The 20,973-nt window shown below is 39.2% G+C and overlaps 1 protein-coding gene and 1 pseudogene across 3 annotated transcripts in view; one reads left to right on the forward strand and one right to left on the reverse strand.

The window, feature by feature from the left end:
- Positions 1–20,973, reverse strand: part of ARHGAP18 (Rho GTPase activating protein 18) — a 168,798-nt gene that overhangs the window by 99,870 nt on the left and 47,955 nt on the right. The gene's annotated exons all lie outside the window — the stretch shown is intronic.
- On the forward strand, positions 8,283–9,396 carry LOC150007750 (single-stranded DNA-binding protein 2-like; annotated as a pseudogene).

Genomic DNA, 20,973 nt, shown 5'->3' on the forward strand with positions numbered 1-20,973 from the left:
TTTCCATCCATCTCCAACCTGCATACAAAAATTAATATGGCCGATGCTAGAGTTCCTCAAAAATAATGGCACCCCAAGAGTGAGAGGCCTTGATGGTAATGAATCATCTTCCTTACTTGAGTCCTCCCCTAGGAAACCAAGGAGACTTCTTTACTCAACGATCCAGTATGTTGGCAACAACTGTCAAAATCAAATCAGGCTGACTCACTGTAAGAGAAAATTATATACTAAAGTAAAATTATATATATATATATATATATATATATATATATACACACACACACACACACACACACACACACACATACACACACACACACACACACACACACACATATAAAACAAAAGGCTTTAACAACTAATCTCCCTCATTACAGCACAGCCTCTCAGAACCTAATTCAGAGAATTTCCTCCTTGTGAGCTTGTCTTTCCCACCCATTCACTGGAGGCTCCCTGAGCCTTCTACATGTGATTATCATGGAGCACTAAAGAGCCAACCCACTCTACCACCAAATCCGACCAATGAGAGTAGTTTCTAGCCTACCACTCAACCAATAAGATGCTAAGCCTCAGGTTCCTTGTTAGGTAAGCTGACAAATGCCAGAGGCTTACCCAGAATTCCCTTAGCTTTTCACAGGTAGCTGACTTCTTCCGAAGTCAGCCTCTTTCCTCTTCCAAAATCAGCCTCTTTTCTGGTGTGGATACTAGGAGAGCCAACCACTTGGATATTCTAGTGAAATATGGGCTGAGACCTTCCAGAATTCTCAGAATTGTAACCCCAGAAGTATTGATACAGACTCTGACTTTCTCCAGATTCATATTTCTTCCACAAATCAGGGGAGTCACCTTGTCATTTGTCATTGAAGGATCTCCTAAAAAACATTCTTTAGAAACACACACTTTCATCACTTTATGATGTCAAATGGCTGCCAATGCGGAGCACACATTATGCTTACTTGCTACGGATCAGCCCAGCTTCTATATACCACATCCTCGGGACTTGCAACTTTAGTTCACAAGTCTCAGAGAAATTGTCAACCACCAGTTTCCAGCCTTCCAAGTAATTGCGAATGGTAAACTACAAATGTTTAACTACGGACATGCAAAGGGCCCTGACAGAGCCTATGGCTGAAACCTCAGCTCCATGGAGTTAAGAAAGTGTTTTCTGCCTGTCTGAGCCATAACCTCTTTCTTCTCCTCAGGCACCAACCAGGACCCATCAGGACATTCCAGCTCAGGCTCAAAGCCCACCAAAGTAGCCTTGCCTGCACACTTCTTTCATTCTCTTCCCTGAGCATGGAAAGAAAGTAGATGAGCATCTTGGTTGTTTACTACAGGATATGAACTTACAGGCAGCTACTTACATTTCATACAAAAAGCCATCCTTTCTTCTACCCTAGATCTCTCCCTGTGTCCACATCTCCCTATCTCCTATCACACTTTGTCTATTTCTGGATTGTTTCACAGATGTATTGTGAGTTACACTCATAAAAGGACAGATGGGAGAGACAGTCTCAGACAGCATAAGAAGTTGCTATTTGCAATGGGCCTGTGCGCTTTACACAGTTACTTTTTACCTCATCTAATCTTCATGCCACCACTGAGGCACAGAAAGGTTTAGCAAGTTGCCCAAAGGCCCATAACTAGTAAGTGATGGGTCCGAGAAATGATCCATGCTAGTTTACAATCCAGAGCTTCTTCTCTTCACCACAATGAAATTATATTATACCTGTTACACTGCATCATTCAGTAGCTCCAAGGGTCCATGACAGAGGAGTCAGGTGTACCGAAAAGTGGGGAGATCACAAGCCGACTGAAAAAAATCCCAATGTTTCGAGATTGACCTTTAAGGGTTGCCACAAATTGTCCTCAAGCATCCTCTCCATCCTTTCCTTCTTCCTCTCTTAAGCACCCTGTCCTCTAGCTAATTAGTCTTCATAGAATTAACCCCCATCTGAAGCTCCCTCTCCTCAATGCACTTACTTTCCTACCTCAAAGCCGACTTTTACCCAAACCACTCCAACAAGAGGAAACTTTCTCTGATCCTCTCGGTTAAAAACATAAGATGTCTTTTCTCTGCAAATACCCACAACAGGGTTGCTGATTATCTTTAACCTCCATTATAGTGGTTGTAACTTCCTGTCCTGTATCAGATGTGTGCTCTAGCTCATCATTGGTAGTAGAAATCAGAAAACTCCTTATAGGAGTTGATCTCTGACTAGCACAGTACACCTAGCAAAGGACAGAACACAAAATACCTGTCTGACAAACTTCAAGGAGGCACCATAGCAGACTTTTTAAAAATGTCTCATCATTGACAGCTATACTAGATAATGAAAACAAATGTAGCACCTGCCACTGAAAATAATTCCATCTTTTGGAGATTCAGTAGGACTGATTCTAATACATAGCATCCAACTATTACCTAATATCAAACTATATTTTCTAATTCCTTGAGGATCTTAATGTTACAAGGCCAAGAAGAGGTAGATTCTACGTAATTTTTCTACCATCCAAAAATGTATGTGTTGTTTACTATTTTTTATCTGGAATTTAACAAATCTGTTGAACCAAGGGGGCTAATCTTAAATTTTTAGAGGAATAAGTAGTGGCTACCACTAATGATCACTCCCCAGACAGGCCTCTGAGGCCTGGTCAGCAGCTTGGGAACAAACTTACCACTTTGTAGTATGAAAGCCAACAATCCAAAGAAACCTGACCACTGAATGGCAGTGGTTCTCTCAGATGAAGATGGGAGCTTCCCCCAGGAAGGAAAAGGGAACAGATAATGTTTTTACATTTGAAAATTTTACCAAAGGACCTCAATGAAAGATACAGGGATGATAACCCATTTAACCTTTTTTCGTTTGTTTGATTTTTGTGTTTTTGTATTAAGATGTCCTTTTGGCATAGTCTCAGAAGTGATTCTAAATGTGAAGGCAAAACAGAGACATATAAACATCTTTCTATTCCTTTTTTTCATTGCTCAGAAAAATGATACACTTTTCCACTTACTTTTCATGGGGACCTGAAACAGCAGCATTCTTGGAAAAATAATTCTGTCCATATCTGCCCCACTCCTGGCAACCCAGCATTCAAATTTCCATTCTGAATTCTGACTCTACAAAGAGGTTTGACCATTTAGGTCAACTTCCCATTTTATTTTAAGAAGGCGTTAATGTCTGCTTTTAAAATAATTATATAAGATTAAATTATGACTCTAATGCTAATAACAAGAAAGCATAGGATTGCTTTGTCTAAAAAGTCCATTTATAACATTTTATTCATCATAAAAATCAACATAAATTTCCTGTCCACGGAAAACTGAAATGTGTATACATGTGAAATGATTTCTATGGGGATTATCAGTAAAAACGAAGTTAGTCATAAAGTACTAAGATCGTCTTCAGATATGTGCAGTGCTTAAAGTGGTATATGCCATTAAAATGAATAAGAGCACTGCTGAAATAAATACATGCTTATCAGATATATTCCTACAAATGCTATACTTAAAATGAAAAACTCTTAAATATCTAATGTATCTTTAGCAAAAGTGACAGATTTTTACAGTAGTCTCACATCATCTGTCATCACATATAACATAAATTCTTCAAATGTAAAATGATTCATGTTTCAAACATAATAAAACATGATGACAATTCAGAAAGTAAAGAAACAGTTGATTGTTTACATTACTCACAGGTACAATTTCAGAATCTATAGATAAGATTTATTTTCAAACAAATAATTAATATTGTCCTTATTTACTTTTTATCCAAGAGGTAATGCAAATAAAATATTAAATATTGTAGCATTAAATAATGCAGCATTATATAGATTTGTAGCATTTAATATTCCTCTCAAAAAGAAGGAAAACGTTTTGTACTATGATTTCTTGAGCTTAACAACATATATCACAATTTAGAAGATTCATGAGGGACCAAACAAATCCCTAATGAAATTCACTCTTTCAATCCTTTCTTGAATACACTTGGATTATTAAAATTTCAGGTGAAAATTTGAAGACTGGCTCTGTCCAAGCTCTCAAACTTACTGGCCAAATGTTTCTCAGAACCAATTTTTATAATAATTTTAAATTTCAGTATTATCAATTTAAAAATAATAGACGGTTCACCTGAACAGGTGTTTCAATGGCTGCCTACCTGAGAAGCAAACAAAAGGTCTCTATCGGACACCCTATCCACATAACTACAGGAATCTGGTCCCACCCGTATTCCGTTTTCAGGTCTCCACAAGGCCACCAAGAGGCTACATACATGCCCCCCTGCAGCCAAGAGCTCTGGTACCTGCTGTGCCCACCGGCCTGGGGTTCCTACTCCTTCCTGGTCAGCCCACTTCTAGTATCCTTGGAGGCTCCTTCATGCCACCTCCATCGCCACCTGTGTCTCAGGTCCAGCCTCCTCTTGCAGCCACCAGGGGCTGCCTTAGTGCTGACCCTGCCAGCACCTCTGTAAGGTAAGAGAAGCAGCTGTCCCTTCCTTCTGCAACTGCTCTCCTTTTCTAGTGCTCTGCTCAGGTTTCTGTTCTTGACCCTGAAGCCCAGGGACCCCCCTCCTTCCTGGACTGAGACCACTAGGCCCACTGGCCCGAGACAACAGGGAGGGGGCAGCCTAGGCTTTTATGCAGGTTTTGTTTTCACTTGATGAAGTGTTTTATTTTTACAAAAGGCATGCTTCCTTCCCTTCTTCTCCCTAAAGAGGCGGTTGACCAAGGCCTTAAGGGGCCTGAAAGAGTCCCTTTCTTGAGACTATACCATCATGTCCTGGTTCCCTGGCAGCACGGGGTCCACGTGTCCTTCTCTTTCCCTGTGTTCCCTGCACTAGGTCTGCAGACTTGGCAGTTCTGGAAAATTGCTCCATGCAAACCATTTGCCCAGGTACAGATATAATGCATACAATGTCAAGGATCTATTATTGTCAAGGGGCTTTAAACAACTAGGAAAACATGTGGACTCACCCGGAGAACTCTACCTGGGGAGGCAGTGCGGGCGGCATCCCTAGGAGAGCAAGAGTGCTTGGAGTGGACACAGAATTCCATTCTCGCTAAGATTAGCAATTTGTGGCAGCAGGACATTTATGGGGGCATGTCATGCAGGGACACCTTGGCCTGGGAATAAACCATTTATAAAACAGGTCTAGGTTTAGGACCAAGAATAAGGCAATCCCCCAACCTGTGGCTTTCTGACAAGTTCCAAATTACTTTGCCTAAAAGTAGGGAAGTTCCAGAAAGAGCTGTGCTGAGTTGATCACAGTTATAAACTAGGGAAATTTATTTGCTGTGAAAAAATACCCATGGCTAAAAGATGGTTACCAGTGTATGCTCTCCAGCCAGCCCGCTCTCACTCGCCACCTTCTGCAATATTTTCTGTAATTTAATGAAAAGTGCTTTTGAAACAGCAAATAGGCCATTTTATTTTGATACTTTTCGGTTGGTGGTAGGCCAAGCCTCTAATGTCTCTGTAGCCTCTGAAGAATTTGAATGACTTGATTAAGTGGAAAGGAGTTGCTAATTAGCAACTGTGACATTTCCATGCTTTTCCAGTGAAAGAGAATTGTCCATTTGGATTCCAGTGGAAAGTTCTCATGCAACAGAGAGCGTGCTGAGATCATCTAGATTGCTAGGGAAGACCTACAGACAATGCGCCCTCACTGCTGTCTTACTATCTATCCTATTTCTGAGGCTAAATCTGATTATTCAGCTTTTGTGGAAAAACACAGCCATCGAATGGCAATGATGTTGGTGGCAGCAGCATTAGCCATAAGGACATGTTTTGTTACTGTGGCATACTGGTTCTGGGAGATTTTTAATGCCTTTGAAGAAAGTTTCCAGTTTATAAATGCCAACTGATAGATTGGAGGGGCCTCTGCCCAGGGCTTTCCCCTTCCATTCTCTCTACAGGTACCTTTACTTCCCCTTCAGTTCTGTGGTCCACACCACAGCCCAGGATGCTGCGTTGAAAGAACCAGATCAGGGCTTTCCACTGAAGACACTCTTCCCATGAACTGAGGCCCCGCCATCATTCGGACACACACGCTTTGAACAGAAATAACTGCACTTACTCGATGCCTCTTGGGAGCCTGCAAACGACCCGATCAAACCAGAATTGATCCCTATGCAAGCTGTGTGATCTGAGGCCAGTTATTCCATGTACATGAGCTTTCTCTTCTTTAAGGCAAGGATAATAATTCTCACCTCATGAGGATTAAACAGATTCTAGTTTAAACATTTGAACACAGACAGTACTCAACAAATATTTGTTTTTCTTTTCTTCTATGATCTAATTTGCCCCAGTTACATGAATAGCTCACCACAAAATGCCAGAAGACTCCTTCAGGTCACACAAAATTATTTACTAAATGGCAGAATTTAGTGAAATATATTACTTCGTTGCAGTAAATGGTGTCTTGGTGCCTGAAAGTAGTTAAGGTGATCTCCTGATGTGCCTATTTTATTGCCAGTAGATTGCTTAGAATACAGATTAAAGTAAGCTTCCCTCAATACCAAGGAGAGCATAGTGTTTATTATTATAAAAATGAACACAAGCTTGCTGCCAATTGAGCACTATCTTTTGGTTTAACTTGCTCTGTTACATACTCTTAGAAACCACGTTCAGTTTACAAAAGTTGGAAACAAGTTCTATGAATGACACAATGGTGAAGATTCTCACGGCAGAATGCCCAGGTCCAAAGCCCAGCCGCGCCGCTTTCTAGCCGTACGACCCCGAGCAGGTTACTTTTACCCTCCGTGCCTCCATTTCTTCAGGCACAAACTAGGGATAACACCCCCAACCCGCTAGGGGTGTTATGACGCTTAAATGAATTAATGCAGTCTCTCGAATTTAGTGGCAATAATCTTGACCTAAAAACCCATGTTAAAAAAAACAAACAAAAAAACATAAAACAAAAAACACTACTGAAGTTGTCCTGTTCTTTTAAAAGGAAAATGTAACACATCACAGGGGTATCCAAAATCTTCAACCAGTTTTCTAAAACATAACACACAACAACACACGAACACAATCAACAAGCTATCATGTTGAAGATCAAACAACTAGTAAGACTAAGTGTTCCTCTGGGTTCATGCTGCACATGTGGTCAGGGTGTCCACATCACACTAAAAAGCAACTCGAGATATTTCTCCCCACATCTGTGTTTAAAATGTCATATTGGATTTGCAGGCATACGTGTAAATGTTCCCTCAAAAACGAACAGAAACCATAAGCTAAAAAGTGTCAGATTAAAAGACATACGCTGTGAAGCTTGGGTATTGGAAAGTAAAAAGCATTCTTACAGTGGTAACATATTCGCCAAAGGAAGCCCCAGCAGGGTGTATGCCTGCATTGGTGACATGGTTGGTAGCCAGATAAAGAAGAGCGATTTCATGTTAACAACTATTCACATATGCAACTGATTCCAAAGTGTACAATGTTTCCACATGTAAACAGAAAGCAATATTTTGAAATTTCACAAATTGCATTCCCTGGAATACTGGCAATAAGCGTTCTAAATAAAAGGCTCCTAGGAATATGCTTCTTGCTACAAAATGTTTTAAGAATTCATAATACATGCTAAGATATGCTACAAGAAGTCCTGCAGTAAACTTTGTTTACACCAAAATATTAGACCACAAAACCTTTTTTTAAAATAGAACACCTAGTAACAGTGTTCCACATATAATTTGGGAAAGAAAGATCTAACAATTTGGCTTATTTTTTTAAGAAATTTTGCTTTAAGCAGATTAAAAAAGTCTTAGTCTCTACTGAAATGTATAAAAAATTATTAGAATGGTACTTTTGTTTTATGGGTACCTAGCCTGGACTGTATTTTCAAGCTTCCGGCTTCAAACTAAGCTCAAGAGGGAATACAGCTGACACTTGAATAATGGGAAAGGGGTCTGGGGTGAGGTGCATTAACCCCCCACACTTATGCAGTGAAAAATCCACTTATAACATTTGACTTCCCAAAAACTTAACTACTAATAGGCTACTGTTTAGCTGAAGCCTTACCTATAATATAAACAGTTGGTTCATACATATGTTCTATGTTACATGTATTATATATAGTATTCTTATATTAAAGTAAGCTAGAGGAAAGAAAATGTTAAGAAAACCGTAAGGTTCGTCTATGAGTTTCTTCAAATTGTCACAAATCTCTGAAAAACTTTCCAATATATTTACTGGAAAATCCACATATAAGGGGACCTGTGCAGTTCAAACCCACGGTGTTCAAGAGTCAACAGTGGGAGCTACTCCCAGCACAAGCATGTACGGCAAGGGCAAGAGTAACAGCAATGCCATCCCATCTGACAACCAGGCCCAGATAAGTTAGCACTCTACATGTAAGAATATCTGCCCCATGTAGGAGCTCAGAAATTGGCCCAAGGGGTGGATGGGGTGGGGGGTGGGGAGGAGAGCAGTGGGGGAAAAAGTGGGACAACTGTAATAGAAAAAAAGAATAAATAAATTTTTTTAAAAAGAATATGTAGTGAACTTCACAGAAAAAGAAAAGAAAGAAAGAAATTGGCCCAAATGGTTTTATCAGAAATAATATGGGGGGAAAAATCACATTGGGGGAACCACCAGGATTCCTGCATTCTTGGTGGTGTGTATTTTAGGATCTCTACTGCGCAGCTCCAGAAAGAAGGAAAACATGAACATCCCAGTGAAGCAAAAGCTTTCCATGATTATAGTGCTGCAGCAGCTCCCAGTCCAGTGCCAGGAGGTGGCATGTGAGTAGGTCCTGTAGCTCCAGGATGCTTTCAACCTTTTATGCCACCTCAGTACCCTACGGGTCCAAGGCCCCCACTGAGGATACCTAACCAGGCACTTGGAGGTGTCCCAGGAAGTCAGTCATTACTTCCCAGTGGAATGGGTCCAACTCAACAACACGGACAACCAGATACGGGAGGGCCAATGCAGAGAATGACTCTTCCAAGAGGAATGGTGTTCTTGGGACCCCAGAACTCTGGAGGTGCAATGAGAATCCCACTAAATGGTTTCGGGGGCCCTGGAATGCCTGTAATAAATGTGGGCCCAGGTGGTGGTAGATCTGGGCCAAACCCAACAAATGCCAATTCAATACCATACTCCTCTGCACCTCCTGTGAATCATGTAGGCCCTACGGGAGGTGGCATACCACCAGGAACACCCATCATGCCTAGTCCAGCAGATTCATCCAGCTCTGGAGACAACACGTATCCTTTATTGAATGCAGTACCTCCTGGACCTAACAGGCCTAATTTTCCAACAGGCCCCAATTCAGATGGACCCATGGGTGGATTAGAGGAATGGAGTCATATCACATGACTGGCTCTTTAGCCTCAGGAGATATGGACAATTTTTCCAAGAACTCCCCTAGCACGGCAATGAGTGTGTGATCCATTACCATAATTCCTCATGAAAACCACAGTGAGTCATCCCCTCACAGAAGTAGTAGGGAAGAAAATTGCTCATCACAGTGTACAGTTAAACAAAAGAATCTAAGTTACACCAAATGAACCTTTTTATTTCCTTCTCTCTCCCCTAATTTGTGAAGAAAGCAGGTCCAAACGTGATTCAAACAACTGTATAGAGCGACATATTAGAATTGCCCTAAAATGAGGTGCAAATAATTATGTGTACGTATCCATGTGAGAAAGAGAAGGTATTGTACATGTGTATATTATATGGGCATATACACATATATATGATGAACCACAGGACATTATAAAATATTAATCTCATGACATCTTAAGTAGAAATAAATAGGGACTTTTATTCTATGCTTTTTTTTCCATGTTTACATTTTAATTATTAAAAGTGGCTCCTGCCCAGCCCTGAACTGTTTTCTGCTGTGTATATTACTGCTTTATATAACTGGTATTTAAGGGTGAACTCAGTTGTTATAGTTTTGTAAATGTCTACAGTCATGGACAGGAATAAAATCACTTATTTAAGAGCTTTCATTAAATTGTATCTGATACAAGTTGCAGCGGGGGAGGGGGGGGCAGGGGATAGTCAAGTGTAGTTTATTTCCTTTCCCTGCAAAACAGAGATGATGTGATTATCAATCTATAGTATAGGAATGGAAAAATTAGTGAAAATATAGTTCCTAAATGACCCCAAAATCTTAGTAATTAACCCATCTGACAAAACATTACCATCATTTCTATAGATAAATAATTTAAATTGATGCAATAGGTTCTCACAAAAACAATGGCAACCCTAAACAGGAGATACGGTTCATTTTTAAAGAAATGTAAAAATATTCTAAACTTAAGGTACTGTTTTAAAAAAGTTCCCCTTCTTCATGGGAAAAACACTCCATATTCCCTGGAGTTCAGAGGTTGTCCTAGCCATTTATCTCCCTCCTCACTTGGAAGGAAGGGTGGCAAGAAGCAAACACAGTTTGCTAACAGTCATGATCAAGCACAAGTTTGTAAACAAGGGAGAAAGGAAATCCTACAGTGATATTACTTAGGTACGAAGACCCAATGGTAACAGTTGTTGGACAACTGCTAAATGTAACTAATATACTGGGGGTGGAAAAACCAAGTAACTCAAATACTAGTAATTAATTTTTATATAGCCTCTGGGATGTTTCCCATATGTACTATATAATCTCAAAAATATTACATAATCCAAAATACATTTGTATCCAATAGTCCCTTAGTGCAAATATCATGGCACAGATATAAACAAAATAAGGGCCTTTCGCAACTTTGCTGTTATCAAATATAGGGAACATGTTCTCTGCAAGAAACATCTCATTTCTCAGGACTCTATTCTTCCAAAATTCAAGTTTACTTTCTTTTCTGAAAAATATTTTTAAGAATCAAACATAAGCTTTTGGTGGAAAGAAAAAAAAGACGCTCTATACTAAATGGTAAACAATAAAAGCCCAACCCTTCCAAAATATCAAATATCGATTCATAAATATAGGATACTGAATCTATATAATGATTAGGATAAAGAAAAATGCTTAAGACATTTATGTTCTTGATGAATAGAAAGGTAAAGGGATAAATGCACATAAGATGCATATATTACTAGTGGAGAATTTTGAAGTCAAGCTCCAAGGAACAAAGGTTACTGTATTACAGAAGAAGACACTAAGCCCAGGAAAGGCAGATAGGGACAAATGGAGAGAGGGACGCTTGATGGACCCCAAGAAAGAATTTTATTATAATCCTTCAGAATCAAGCAAAAAAATTATTTAAACCACTAGGCTTTGGGGTGGTATGTTATACAACAGATAACTGAAACAACCATCTTGACTTACAGGATAGGGTTAACAAATTCATGGTGCTTGGGCCAGATCTCACCTGCAGACAGAATTTTTGGGAGGTGCTTACTCAGTATTTTAAAGATTCTAGCTAATATTTTCTACCCAAACCCAAATTTTTATGAGGCTTGTATTTTTCTGTCTTCCACTTAACTCATTATTTATATAACCTACCAGCCCTCTGTTCTTGAGCATATAAACCTTTCTCTAAGAAACCAGAGCAAAGGATTAATACACATAAATAATGACCTAAACACATCCAGGGTGATGACACTGTGTGGTTACACTATGATAGAGGATAATGTAAAAATGCTATAATTCAGAAGAATTTTCATCTGGAAATGCTAAAGCACAGAGATCTGCATTTTAAATACAGTAATAAAAATTAATAATCAATGATTTAGTTTTAAAAATATAAACAAATTTACTTCTACCTTGATCCAAACAACTTCTGTCAGATGACAGGTCATAGCTTTGACTGCATTATTTGGACCAGAAAGAAATAAACAGACACGCACTTAGTAACTCTAGTAAAAACATTAATTATAGAATAAGTTGGTCAAGTTACATGTTTCTAGACCACCTATAAATAGCCAAAGTTCCTTTCAACTTGAAGTTGCCAAACATTTTTCCTAACCCAAACCAAATCTCAATTACTCAACAAATGCTTTTGAAGTTTTATACCTCCAAAGAGGGAACCATGCCACAGCTTCCTAAACAAGATACTGAAAAGTTGTTTTAGAATCCATTTGAATCATATGGGAAGCTTTTCAGAGCAGGAATTCTCACATTTATTTCATTCTAGGCTGATCATTTACACCCAGCAAAGCCCTTCACAGTTGTTTAGTTCAAATACATATTTTAAAAAATAATTTAAAATTTAAGAACCTCCATACTCTTATATCCTTAATGTCTATCTAACCTACCCAAATCTCTTTCTAGGTAAGATTTCAATTTTATGCTGCTCATCAGCAATATATAATCCCTACTATTTGCCACAAAACATAAATGGTATATGGCAGACATTAGCATTCAGACATACACCAGATCCCTATAGTCAAACCACCCAAACATCAACATTCTTGTTAATGTGAATCCCAATATTTTTCTACATATTTCCAGTTTTACAGCAGCAAGATGTTAAGCCACTTATTTCCCAGTTTATTAAATTAGTTACATTATATAGTTCTAAACTGATATAGCTAGGATCACAAGAACATGTATCAATTTTCACCTTCTTAAATCTTCCAAAATACATGACACATTTAGACAAGTACATAATCCCTATGAAAGACACATGCTTAGGAGATGTGGAAGACATATTTATTGGGGTTTGCAGAGCTCGCCTGTATCTTGGAAAACATATTGTACTACAGAAAGATAAAGCTAAAGGCAGAAAAAAAAAAAAAATCCAGAAACCATTTTTACTTTTCAGTTCACAAAGGTACTGAAAAGCAACAAAGAAACATTGAACAGTAACCTCCTACTTAGTTGAAGATTTTATTTGGGTTTGAAACATTTATTTCTAAGCATGTTATTGGGAACTCAAAACACATTTTCCCATAGCAGCAATGCCACAAATAAATGGTGTTTGGGGTTTTCTGGCTAGTGAAAAGAAATATATTAATCCATAAAATGTCACTATTGGAGAAGTTACAGTTCCACAGAATTTAAATATCATTTATGCTATTTTTCCCCTCCATGGAAGATGGCTTCTGCATTTCTACTTGGCATTTGTGTCTCTCCTCCCTCCAGTTCTCCATCTCATTCCTCTAGATACCTCCATTGAAAAAGTCTCCAGTCTCTTAGAAGTGGAAGAAAACAGGCTGCTTTGGTGAACCATTTGTAAGTAGGAGGTGCGAGTCATAACAGCTTCATGTATAGGGTAGGGAGGGATTTGAGAAGAACTGGCTAAGCGAACAGTTTCCTTGCCTAGGGCCCAATGCACAGTAGGCATTGCAACCTAATTTATTATGTATGGTATAGATGAAAAGAAAAATCAACAGTACAGTTTTCCAATTTGCGCACTTAATGGGAAAGGGGAAAGGGCACAGGGATCCGGGGAACTGGGTTGGGGAACACATCCCCCAGATCCATGTCATGAATAGCATGCCCCCCAGCTCAGCTCTGCTCCATGAAACATTATTTCCTGGTTATGAGATCAAGAGTTGTTCATAAAGTACATAAATATATTTTAAGGGGAACAAAAGTGAAAAAACTATCCTTTCCTCAAATACTTTACTTCAGCTATAGTAATTACTATTACCTGCAAGAATTCAAATAACCTAAAGTCTATTTGCTCTTTGAGGAATATGAGCAAATAATTTTTTTTCTTGCTCTGCATGATATGATGTTCCATCTTATTAAGAGTAACAAATGATTTAAAAATTTTTATCTGCTCAAACTAAATTATCAAAAGCTATTCAAAATAGTCACCTAGGCCTAATGCTCAACATCTTAAAACCCTTTTAAGACTCCATTCCAGTATTCCTAGTGGTCATTGATATGAATATATTCGGAGATATTTTTATAACTCATTTCACAAATGTTATCTTTAAAATTGAGAAGTTATACCCCATCTGTATTAAAGCAAACCTTCTCTTCCCAAACCATTCACAAATCAATCTTAAAAATGCTTTCTAACAGTACTTCCAAGTCAATTCACAAATAGGTAAAACCACCTTTTGTCTGCCCTGAATCATCATAGAAAATTGTTGTGCTTTATAGCAAGCACTCTTCTAAGTACGTCACATATATTAACTCATTCAAGACTCATAAACTCTTAAGATATTGGTATCCCCAGTATGCAAAAGGAAAATATACTAAGGCCCTGTGACGTTAAACAACCAGTCCAGGACTCTGACCTGGACAGTCTAGCTCCAGAGTGTGTTTGTGTAATCATTACACCCTCCTCCCTTCCACATTCATTCATTCATTCATTCATTCAAACTTTTACTAGCACGACATCTCTGGTTTAGTGAAGTGTCTGGGGAAAATTTAAGATATTGTATTGAGAAGGATTTATAAAAATACTTCTCATCCGTATACTTTTTGAAAAGTCTCCAACGCTACATATTTCATTTTTGTAATTAACTTTATGAAGCAGACAGAGCTTTTTTTATGCTCATTTCATAAGTAAGGAAACAGATAAATGTATGTTTTCCTAAACAGCTTGGCAAAGATGGCACATCCCGAACATCTTAGCAAAGATGCTACATCCCTTTTATAAGAATCTGCCCAGCCACAGACTCTGCTTCTCTAAAAAGACCCCAAATGAAAAAGAAAAAAAAGAAAGAAAAAAAAAAGACCCCAAAAAGTCAAATCATAGACTGTCTAGGGCAGCTCAAAAAGATTCACTGGGAAAATCTGACCCCCTTTCAAAAATCTGAAGTTAGAAAAGGGCAAGAATGGCCTGCTTGCTGTAAGATGTAAGATAAGAGGGCAATAAGGCTGGGGCATCTATTAAGAGCCATGCTCAAGCTCAGAATGATGAGACTATAAGGCCAGTGGACAGAAAAGAATAGAGTCTTAAAGAGAGAGCAGGCACGACACGTGACCAGTCACTAAGGAAAGAAGACAGGCGATGTTGCCTTTCCCAATGACCCAGGTGCCTGAGAGAAAACTCATTTTCCCTAAAGACATGTCAGTGTTCTTTGCAGTCAAAAACTACCAAATAGCATGTGTAAAAGAGGTGACGTTTCGTGTCTCTTTCAACACAGAAAGTCAGATACACAGTGAACTTGAGAATGGGGAAGAAAACAGATGTAGTGCCTGGTCACACAGGTCTCCATGGTTTCTGTTTACTTCTTGCAAAAAAAAAAAAAAAAAAAGAAGAAGAGGGGGTGGGGATTAACTTGGCCAGCTCATAGGTCACAGCAACAGTCACAGGGAGAAGTCAGAAGAATTTATCTTCGGTTATCTAGACATCGTCCCTTCTGCCTCCCTCGGCCCTAATCCACTCCCAAGAGCTTTATTCATCCCCACTCTCTTCAAAAAAGGTAACTTCATATTCTCTATCTCCTCTTATCAAAAGAATAAAGTCATTAAATATCAATACCAACTAAAACTTTCACAGCAAAGTATTCCATCTTGGAGTATTTGTATAAAATGAAAGGTTTAGAAGGACAGAAATCACCCTGAAGAGAGAATTCAGAAGAGGATTGACATCCCCAAACCAGGCGTGGGGATCATGCTGTTAACCTCTCCAACCCCCACCCCAAAACCACCACCACCCAAGAAAAACCCTGGATGCCTCAAGTTTCTGCAGTTCCGAGCTCTCTCACAGTGACACCTGTGGGATGACCAGCGGGGAGGCTTCTCAGGACCCTTGGCAGACCATATCAAGCAGGGGCAGGAGCGAGAAGGCAGCCAAAGAGAGTGGGACATCCCAGAGCTCTGACCATGGAGCACAGGGATTCCACTTCAGACAAATGCTGCCTTAGCCTCTGGGATACTGGGTTCTTTCTTTCTTTTTTATTTATTTATTTATTTTAATACATTGACTTGAGAGAGAGAGAAACATCGATTTGCTGTTCCACCAATCCATATATATGCTCATTGGTTGATTTTTCCATGTGACCTGATCAGGGATCAAACCTGCAACCTTGGCCTATCGAGATGATGCTCTAACTAACTAAGCTACCTGACCAAGGCTGCGTTCTTTTTCTAATATGTGAATGATACTCATGTTTATAGCTAACAGGGAATTTAAAAAGAAAAGAAAAAAATAACTTATTTTGCTGGTTCAATTATTAAAAACTATTTAAGCCTAATTGCCATTCAATTCAGTAGCAGTCATGTGCATCATTGAAAGCATCCATTTTTATGAGTTCATTTTGCTGCAGCATTCTTTTTATTTTTTTAAAGTTTATTTCCTCGTGATAAGAATTCTTAGGATTTACTTTTTTTTTAACAATTTTATTTATTTATTTATTTATTTATTTATTTATTTATTTATATTTTTAGAGAGAGGGGAAAGGAGAAAGAGAGGGAGAGAAACATCATTGTGTGGTTGCCTCTCATGCGCCCCCAACTGGGGACCTGACGTGCAACCTAGTAATGTGCCCTGACTGGGAATCGAACCAGCGACACTTGGTTCGCAGGCCGACACTCAATCCACTGAGCCACAGCAGCCAGGCTGCAGCATTCTTAAAGGCATGATAAATACTAAGAACATAAAACATATAAAGAACAAACATAAACCTTTAAATAAGCACAAGCTCCACTTAGAAAAGAGACTCGGGTGCACCCAGGAACAGTGAAAAAAGTGAGCCATGGAAAGAAAATAAGGGAAGTTTGAGCAGTTTTCTTGGGGGGAGGGGTGTCTTGAGATTTATAAACCTTTACATATGAAAGGCGTAATGATAATATAAGTTTTATGAAGAAAACTTTAAAGAGGCCCGCAAAAATCACAAGCCTCACAGATGAGAGCAGTTAAAAGTCAAATAATGTAACTCTAAATAAAAGTAAGACCTGCCCATTTGGAATACTGGGTGTGTCTTTTTGCAATTCAAGAGAATTATAGATAAGGCTTCTAAACTATGTGATAAAGAAAATAAGTTTTTATAAAAGTACTTTTATGTATTGAAATGGAGGACTAGGTTGATTTAGAAAAGTTATCCATATAGACAGGTTAAAAATGCATTTGGTGAACAAACCCTACAAAATTAGAATGAGAAAATAACCCCTAAAAGGTAAGGTTAAAAAAATAAAAAGACATGTTACTTCGCTTATTACATAATTGCATTATAAAAACCATTTACCACCCCTTTCTTCACAAAAAATATACATAATTTCAGATAACACACAAATTCAAAAGGAAAGTGCACAATTTTTAAATGCTGTGAATTTATGTAAAAACTTTGATCTCATCAGGAAAGATGATGCCTTTCCCTTAAAGCTGCTCTCTAGATATTTCTGTGTCGCATGTCCAAAACTGAGCTTCAGATCTTGCCCGATCCACCCCCTTTCACTCTGAAGTCTTCCCCATCTAAATCATTGGAGGTGTATAGGCCAAACCTTGCAACGATCTTTAACTAGTCTCATTTGCTCATGTACCACAACCGCCAGGAAATCCCAACAGGCTCTACCTTCAGAACATTTCACTGATCCCCAGCTCCACTACCTGAAGGACTGAAACCTTGGCCCAAGCCACCATCACCTTGCCCTCCTGAGTAGCGTCCCTTCTTCTACAGTCTACATTCAACAAAACAGCCAGAAAGACCTTTTAAAACCATAATATGCTCTGTTTCTGCCTTGTTCAAAACCCTCCCCACTCACCGGCTCCCCATCGCACTTGGAGCAACAATTCAATTCTTCAAGGGTTCTACAAAGCTCTCGGCTCTACCTGTCCCGCTTGTCTTCTCCTCCTTACCCCCACCTACTCCCACCACTGGAGTCATGCTGGGCCCTGGCTCTGCTGGGTTCTTGTGTGTTACTATGGGGCTAACACCAGGCTTATGGCTTCTACACTACCTACCCCTGTCTGCCTTGAGAGCTCTTGCCCTAATTCTTATCCCGATATATTTACAAGGCTCATCTGCTCTGCATTTTCCACTCCATGTCCCCATCTCCCTCACACAGGTGTTTGTCTTCAGTGTAGTCCCTGCTCCTAGACACAACTGTCTGACACACTGTAAGAACTCAATAACTGTATGTGGAATGACTGAGTAACCGAATGATGACGCTTACTAAGTAAGTTAATAGCACCCAGAAACAGATAAGACTTGGAAAAGTCTAGGACTAAATAAAACTTAGAATATGAAGATGTTAGTCCTCTTACATTTGGCGCACTGGGCAGTAGTATGTGGTTCTTAAAGGAGGGGGGGGGGACTATGGAGGCAGTAACAAGTCCACCTGCCAAAAGAGGAGCCGCCCACGTTTCACCTGGCCATAAAAGTAAGTTAGCAGGCCTCAGTGTGGCCCGCCAACGCAGGCTTGCTGCAAGTGGCTGTCACTAGTTCAATAAATAGTATATGTTTCTCTAGTTCCGAAGGACATTTCCAAGGTCTTTCAAACTTCAAAGGCCTGAACTCTTACATTATGGTTAATTTTCAGTTATGCCATTTTTAGTTAAGCACATGGACCACATCCATGTTTCTTAAGACACAATAAAATAGTTATGAAAATGTAAGATAATATTTATATGTTACAAGGGTCAATAATTTCTTTCCTTTAGTTTACCTAGTGGGAAGGAACATAGTACCTAGGTATGAACCAAGCACTGTTTTGTGGGTTTTAGGTGGATTCATCCCACTTAATTCTCCCAATGAAGTGAGAGCTATTATGAAGTTCAATTTACAAACAGGTAGTTAAATAACTCTTCCAAGATCATATTGCTGATAAGTGACAGAGCCGAGATGTGAATCCAGGCGGGTTAGTTCCCAGAGCCCAGAGTTTCAGGGTGTACATCACCATGACATAGTGCCTCTTGGTTCTGCTTATCCAACACCAGTGGCAAATGAGGTCAAGAAAACAAGACCCTACATGATGAATGCCATACATTTATTTGTAAAAGACATAAAAAATATCTCATACATCAACCAGAGCTAAAAGGTCCAATAAGAAGGAAAATCTCTTTTATTTTAACATTTATCAAAACATTAGCAAGAATCATACAAAGCAAACAAATAATTTTCTTAAAATGGCAGGAGAGTCAAGGGAGAACAGTAAGAATAGACAAAATGCAGTATTTTTGGAAAAACCACTTTGCAAAAATAAACATTAAGAAATCTGCTTGAAAACTAACAAGTAAATAAAGTCTCATAAATATAGCTACTCATAAACTGGTTTCCTCTGCAAACATTTGACTATATACAAGTCAGTCAGAACAACAAGTGTTAGCATGTTTCTTTAAATTCTAAAGTTTTGGAGAAATATAACCAAAAAAATTGAAAGCAGGATTCTGTAAATATTTGAAGGCTCTAATTAAGAGTAGGATAAATTCCTTAATCTGGCACCTAATGAATGTTTCCTGATCAAGAGGGACAATGGAATGAAAGGAATTTTAGACTCACAGATAACTTACAAAAAGATTAATTCCCTACTCTCTCAGCTTCCCTGAAGACCCAATAAAATAGGACTTGATAAGACAAGGCTAAAAATCAAACACTTTCTATTAATATTCTTAATCATATACATAGTCTTTTATACTTTTCAAATGGTATATACATGAGTTCATCTAATTAAACTAAATATCTAATTAAATAACTCATCAAAGTGCATATTATTTTGAAGAGACAAAAGTCTTGCAATAAGCCAAGTTAGATTCCTGTGCTCCCTCCAGCAACTTTTAAATAGGTGGGATGGGGGCCGGTATGGCGAAGGGTGGACAGAATATAACTTTTCTCTTAATTTTTAAAAGTTTTGCTTGTACCCTGGGGCAGGGTACCTCAGTTGGTTAGAGCATCATCCCAATATACCAACGTTTCAGGTTTGATCCAGGTCAGGGCACAAAAGAACTGAATGCATAAATAGGTGGAACAACAAATCAAGGTTTCTCTCTCTCTCCCGAACCCCTTCTTCTCTCTCTAAAATCAATAAACTTTTTCTTTTTTAAGTTTTGTTTGTTTTGATTTGGTTTTACCCTTTCAAAAAATAGGCATCAACCAACAACCCTGTGCATCTGAACATCTTCCCACTAGTTGATCAATCCAGCCAGAGCCCACCTCTTTCACCACCATCTTTAGCAAGTCAAATCCTGACCCCATCCCTCCCTCAAATCACTCCTCCCTCTACCCACCCTGTCCTTCCCATTTCCAGTATCTCAACCCTTCCAGGCTAAACAGGGTACCTCCCAAAGTAACACAAAGCTTATCTGATAAATTATTCCATGCTTAAGGGTAAAAGTTAAGGAGGACTGGTTCTCTTCCCTCCTCTTTGCCTTTCCTCCCAGCCCTCAAACCAGAACTCCCATCTTCTCCAGTGGATATAAATAACTTTCCCCAGGACCCTAATTCAGTAGTGAGAATTTGGGGTCAGTATGGACAAGCAATATGGCAGCCAGCATGGGAGGCACGTGGGCTCAGACCTGGTGCTGACACCCCGCAAAGAGCACTCCCTGTGTGCACAGCTGCCCAGCGTGCCACATCAGCAGCTCTCCATTCGGCTTCAGGATGGGCTGAGAATGATCTGTCCCTCTCTTTTGTTCTCTCAACCCACTCAAGTGTATCCCACCCACAACAGGCTGCAAAACTACAAACACGAGATAAAGTCTCCAGAATAAATACGCGGCCCCAGGCAAAAGCCTAGAACCACAGACCTTACAACAAACTAACTTCCTCCTGGGGTTGGAGTCTTCAAGGTGAAAATAAGAAGTCTGGACTCACTGTCCCTAAGGTTCTTTCCACTCTCACAGTAGAGGCCCAAGATTCAACCCAGCTCCTTAGGCCACCCAGAATCAAGTCACAGGAGAATATGCTAAGCTTGCACAATTCTGGCAATTTTAACTGTCATGTAGACTCCAAGGTATGAAAACTATGGGGCTGGTGTGGCAGGCTGCTTACTGTTGATAGGTTACATCAGTGTGCTACAAAAAAAAAGATGATTGCTCACAGAAAATACTTAAAACAAAAGGAAGATAAATGGTAACACACCGGGAGGCAATTCCCTTTTATCTTTGGAAATGAATTAACCCTCAATGGAATACATACTGGGGTTGCTATCTAAAGAAAAGTTCTGGTCAGCTTGGGTA

The sequence above is a fragment of the Furipterus horrens genome, unplaced genomic scaffold (genome assembly GCF_987537825.1).
Source record: "Furipterus horrens unplaced genomic scaffold, mFurHor1.1.pri manual_scaffold_6, whole genome shotgun sequence".
In the NCBI taxonomy this organism is placed as follows: domain Eukaryota; kingdom Metazoa; phylum Chordata; class Mammalia; order Chiroptera; family Furipteridae; genus Furipterus; species Furipterus horrens.